This window comes from Epinephelus fuscoguttatus, linkage group LG9 (genome assembly GCF_011397635.1).
Source record: "Epinephelus fuscoguttatus linkage group LG9, E.fuscoguttatus.final_Chr_v1".
NCBI classification, from domain to species: domain Eukaryota; kingdom Metazoa; phylum Chordata; class Actinopteri; order Perciformes; family Serranidae; genus Epinephelus; species Epinephelus fuscoguttatus.
The window spans coordinates 24,422,301-24,428,300 of NC_064760.1; the positions used below are offsets into that span (position 1 = coordinate 24,422,301).

General features: G+C 39.8%; 1 long non-coding RNA gene across 4 annotated transcripts in view; it reads right to left on the reverse strand.

Moving 5' to 3' along the window:
- Positions 1 to 4,901, reverse strand: part of LOC125894394 (uncharacterized) — a 96,074-nt gene extending 91,173 nt beyond the window's left edge. For 3 of the 4 annotated variants that reach the window (XR_007450066.1, XR_007450063.1, XR_007450064.1), the window contains exon 1: positions 4,604 to 4,901. This is a non-coding gene — a long non-coding RNA (uncharacterized LOC125894394). The remainder of the gene's footprint in view (positions 1 to 4,603) is intronic. The other variant, XR_007450065.1, reaches the window with a different exon arrangement.
- Between the last annotated feature and the right edge of the window lie 1,099 nt (positions 4,902 to 6,000).

Consider the following 6,000-nt stretch of genomic DNA (forward strand, 5'->3'; position numbering starts at 1 on the left):
TTTGACTATATACTGTCTTTTCTGTACAAAATCCCCCCTCTGTATTTCTCCTGACAGTCTCTCCTTGGGGTGGATGGAAAGTAACACAAAGACGGACTGTGGATTTACTTCGCAAGGTCCCACTCATAGACGCAGACTGGCCAATCGTAACGTAGCATCAGGCTGGCTCAGACCTGCTCCCAATTGCTTCGAGAATTGATCTCTTCAGAGCGAGTATGAACTGGAGGAATAATTACAGCAAGCAAAAGATTTGGACAATTAATGACCTTTCAGCAGTGGCTTCTCCTTGATACATTGCTGTATGAGTGACATCCAACAGTTTATATGATCGCGGAATCAAACACCATCTGTTTCAAGTCCAGATCAGTTCAGATCAGCAACTCTCACACACACACACATAAAAACACAGAGGGCTGGAAGGTCAGCCAGAAACATGACGTCCATGATGCCAGCTGTTACCACATCACAGTGCCATCAAAGTGGGGGTGGGACCATTAACTCTGATTAAAAAGGTTGAGGGTGAGCAGCGAGGAAATGTTAGATATTAATACTGAAATCAACAAACTCTCTGACAGTGGTTGTGTTTCACTGAGGGGTTTTAACAGGATAATAGTGAAAATGAAAGGTGAGCCAATTTTGTCATTAGCATGTCTATGAATTGTCATTTATGTGCCAAGCTGAAGCAACAGACTACGTATGTCTGCCAAATTATACTACTGTATATATAAAGAGGAGAATGGAGCTGTCCCTGGAAGTGAAATATAATGCGGAATTACATGAGAGATTTGGTCTTTGTAAAGATCTTTAGTCGTTTATTAAAGCTTGTTAGACAATGTCTATTTAAAAAGGACACACTGTTTTATCAGCTGAACATCGGTATCTGCTGATGGTTGCCTTGTTGGCTGTCATCAGCCTACCAGCAAATAAGACGAGCCTCACCAATGGCAGTAGCCAATGTTTTTTTTTTGTTGTGCCCCATCAATTTTGCACAGGCTACAAAGCAGGGCTGGAGACTAACGGACACAAACTTAAATCAATGAACAGGTGCAAGAAGAATACAATGACTGTTTGGCAAACGGGCTTGGTGATCTTACTGCTATGTGACGAGAGTGGTGACAATAGTAAACTTGTTTGGGACGGACAGAGATCTTCCTCGGGATGCCTACGGAATTAAAGTAAACTCGCTATCATCGCGTCAGAGGACATGCTCTGTTGTTTCCCTGATGATGCTACATTATGAGCAACGAACCCATGTTGACATCAGCAGGAGGTGAGGTAGTTACCATTAGCTATTAGCAGCCAGTGGTCACAACTAACAGATCACAGAGGCTGTATTAGTTACATTATGAGGCGTTCAAGCTCTATTCAGTAACAATGATTAATGGGCAAAGGTAAATTATAACGTTCTCACGATGTGTCCAATGCAATTTAATCTATAGGGTTGAATTTGAGCTTCTTCAAAGGCAGTGTAATGAAGGGCTTAATTAATTTACAACAGTTGTTCCCTGGCACAAAAGGGCAAATAAATAGAACAAAATCAAATTAAACAACAATATAAAACAATGGCATCAGTATCAGCTATTGGCCAAATTGTTATTTTAAACATGGGTTTTTATATCAGCCCATAGTCTAACAATTAGCGCGTCCCTACTAATTAAGGAAACTGATTAAAGTCTACAATCCTAGTAGGGAGCCAGTTGTACCGGTCCTCTATAGTCTAAAGCCTGCTTGATTTTGAAAGCCATTACCACTTTAAAGGAGAGCAGGGAAAAAAGGGTGCTAGAGAGTGACTTTACAGTAAAGTAGCTCCAGTCTACAGGGGCAGTGCTGAGTATACACTTCAAACACGCACATTTAGGTGTACACTTGGCAATACTAAAAATACCAAGAAGTTTAGCATCATTGAAACACACTTTAAAATTCTCCCTTCTTCCGTCTACCCTAGGGTGCCAGGTAGGAACACACACACACACACACACACACACACACACACACACACGCACACACAAAGATTAAATCAAGGCTCTAATCAAAGTCTGAGGATAGGTAATTTTTTCTAATTACTTATGGCTGACTATAAAAGTAAGTTTTCATCCCAGGAACCTGAGGGTGGTTAACCAACTGTGTGTGTGTGTCTCTCTCTCTCTCTTGCTCTCTCCTTCCAGGCACTTGAGAACTGCTTTCAGTTATTACAGCTGACACTGTAGTAAAGGAGAGAGAGGGAAAGACAGGAAACAGACCAAAAAGAGGCACTGAGATTTTAAAAACGGAGGGACAGTGGTTGACAAAAGAAAAAGAGAGAGAGGCAAATAGCGATACAGTAAATGGAAAGAAAGAGGAGAAGAGAACAAGGAAGAGTGAGAAAGAGCATGAGAGAGAAAAAACAGGGCGCTGTGCTATGGCAGCATTTCATCAAGGATTAGTGACGCGTGAAACTAGTGAGGGGAGAGATGTGAGATTTAGAGGACGAAAGAGGAGGAAGAGATGAGATGAGGAGGAGGAAACGTGAGGAAATAGGGAAAGCAGCAGGAAATAGGAAGGTGATGACAAAGAATGATACAGTAGATGCTGAGCCAAGGCGTCTTTAGTGGCCGGTAACAGAGAGTGAGAAGGTGTTATGTGTTCTGAGTGGATGGGTGTAAAGCCCAGTGGGATGATCCAACTGTGCTCTCAAGGAAAAGCTTAGTCAAGAGAAAACGCGGGAGAACTGAGAGTCAAAACTTTATAAAATAGACGATAAGAGATGAAGTGAGACACTTATTCAAACAGCAGGAAACCACAATTCCATACACTGTTTGCAGAAACAGTACACAAACATGTGCGGAAGCTTGTTTCTTTTCATAAATGTTGCATTGTGACTTAAAAATTAGGAAATCTGAGACCTTTCTATCAGCACAAAGACACACACAGAGAGAAGCGGTAGAGGACAAGTAGGAAGAAACAACAACAAAGGAGCTTTTCCACCTCTGGAGGATCAAATCAGTTGTACTTGTTCAGCAACAACAAGCTTTCTGTCGCTGTTTCCACACAGAGAGTCTGACAAAAGATGCTGAAGAAGCAGGAGAGGAGAGGGGACTGCGGTCCATTTGGTGCAGATCTGGATTCTCGGAAGTGCACATTCAAAGACAGACAATACACATTAATCACAACTGCAGCACATATTTCTGGAGTATCTCCCTCTTAAAATGAGCAAAAGCACAAGGGGAACATTTATAATTACGCTGCACAAAAAAAGCTCAGCTGAGTGCAGTACCAGCTGCTCTAGGTGGGGACATACTACCTATTTTTAGGCTCACGCATGAGCTGTGACAAATTGACCTGGCTCACTTTGCTGCTAACAACCATAATAAGACTCTTCCCTACCTAAAAACTGTACTTGACTTAAGTTTATTAGTTCAATACACTGGGTACACCTCCGCTGGGCCACACAGCTATTAATTACCCCTACATTTTCAAAAAGTGTATTGGTACCATCCTACACTGTATTAGCACTGGACAATAAGAGAACAGTCTCAATAAAATGGAACAAATATCATAATAATTACAACATGATAATAATTGAGTAAGTCAAAGAAAAGAGAGAAAAGAAAGGACGGAGAAGGTATGTGGGAGTGCTTCACACCGTAACCAGTAACTAGCGTGCACACTACTGCACTGGACACTTGAATGAGTTTCCTGTCTTTAAGAGAACTTTATGTGTCCATGTGGTCCCATTGGACAAACTAAAGAAGCCAAAATGATAAACTACACGCACTGTAACTTAAACCAGATTCAAAGCAACTCTACTCATATCATGGATTGTAGTTTATGTTGCTGCAACTTGTGGGAAACCTAAGTATGTACCAAAACCCTCTGTTGCAGTGCATCTGTACAACAAGGAGCTTTAACAGTTGGCATGGCTGTTCTGCAGCTATAACTGTGTTTGTGTGTTTCGGGCTGGATGATTTGGCCCCAAAAGATACATGTATTTTACAAATCACACAAAAACAAATTAATGGATTGTCTCTCTGTGTGTTTGGTGCTGTGCTTTACACCCCACTTTTTCTAAATCAAACTTTCTTCTTGTCTGATTAAGCCAGGGGTTGGCAACCTTTACTATTAAAAGAGCCATTTTGACCAAAAATAATGTTTAAAAAAATCTGTCTTGGAGAGTTGGTGTTGAGAGGAAATTAATCTGTCCACCCAGTATTATATTCTGTATCTTCCACTGAGACTTTTTCCTTTTTAAACAAGGGAGAATCCAGACTGATCACTGCTATTGAGGTCTGGCAAAATTTGGAGGAAAAGGTGGCAGGCCATAGATGTATGACACACATTTCAGTTATTAAAACATTTTATATTTGATGCATAGGTGCCTAATAGGTGCCACATATGGCTCCAGAGTCACAGGTTGCCTACACTGATCAATTAATCCAAACTATCTTGCAAGTGGTGAACTTGTTTTTTTTATATTCTCCCACAACTGTTCAGTAGATGGCCCTAATGTATACCGCACATACGTATGTTCCAAGCGTTTCTTTTTGCTGTTAGACAGAAAATAAATTAAGTTTATTAAGCTTAATAAAAATGGGGTTTTATGTGTGGTCACATCACAAAGCCCTACCTTGAGAGTGTACTGTATCTTGCTGTTGAAACTTACATCTCTGAGTCTGTCCCAGGATCTGTCCTTGTTGTTCTTAACCACGGCAAGTTACTGGACGTTACTGTTCCTCCGTTCAGCATGAGACACAGGACAGGTAGCAGAAGGAGCATCTTTGGGAATAAGCTAGTTAGCAAAAGATGACAAAATAAGGAAAACTAAAGTTACACAAACCTTCACACTGTTAACTGAGCAGAGACTGACTGTAGAAGCTTCTAGAGTCAAGTTTCAGAATAGAGCTCAACGCGTGTGACGTCATAACGTTCTACAACGGTCCGTATCATCAAGTTAGCTAAACTTAACGGCTAACGTTATTAGCTAGTTACCAGCAAAGTGTTTGACAAACAGTGGTCTAAACCACCAGCTTTAACCTCCTAATTAACCTGTAACGAACTACCTGTCCTTTATGACGGGTAACTAACGTTACTGTGACCAAGAGAAGGGTGTGTCTGCAGACCTGGAGACCGCAGATTCAGACCTGCAGATCTGGACCCGCAGTTCTAGACCCCTTGTATTTCACGACAGCGCCCTCTATTTCATTGGAAGCCAACATACTATTACAACTATTGAATATGGCCGACGACGATCCGAGTGTGAGTATTGAATGTGAATCATATTATTTGTTTAAACTATTTTGTTGACTTGAATTAGAGAGCGAACTTCATGTTTTACAGTGCTTTAAATTAAACACGAATAAATGATTAAAGCAATGAAGTGGATGATATGAGAAAAACGTGTATAGGCTTACGTTTTCATAGAAGCATGAAACTGTTTAACTTACATATTGGCAATTAGTGTACTTTATGCTAAAAGTTAATTTTGTATTTATGTATATCATGTAATACATCTTTATTTTTTTTAATATATTTTTTCCTTTATTATTCATAATATTATATATCACGTGTGTTTATATCACTACATTGATATTACTCTATAGCATATATTTAGAGATTTTGTGGATAGAAATTAAGCTCATCCAGCGCAGATGATCAGAAATGTATTTTTGTCTATTATTAGGTTTTGGCCTTGTTTATGTGTGTAAAACGGTTGGAAAATCTTAACTTTAAATAATTAGAGACTCTCTTTTTAAGGTGCACATAACAATCCAGAAAGGGGAAACCACAGTGAAGTGGAGGATCGAAAGGCAGACGAGGAAGGAAGGGTCACTATTGTTAATATGTCGATATAATAATGTATTTGCTATGCTCCAGAATCTTCAGTATTTCAGTGTAGACTGTGATAGGTATTTAATTTTTTTTTAAGTATTTCTGTTTTCAATTTTGTGATATGTTTGATTTCTTTTTTTCTCTGCAGATCTCCCTGATGTGTGATGTAACAACTGCACACAATAAAACATTTCA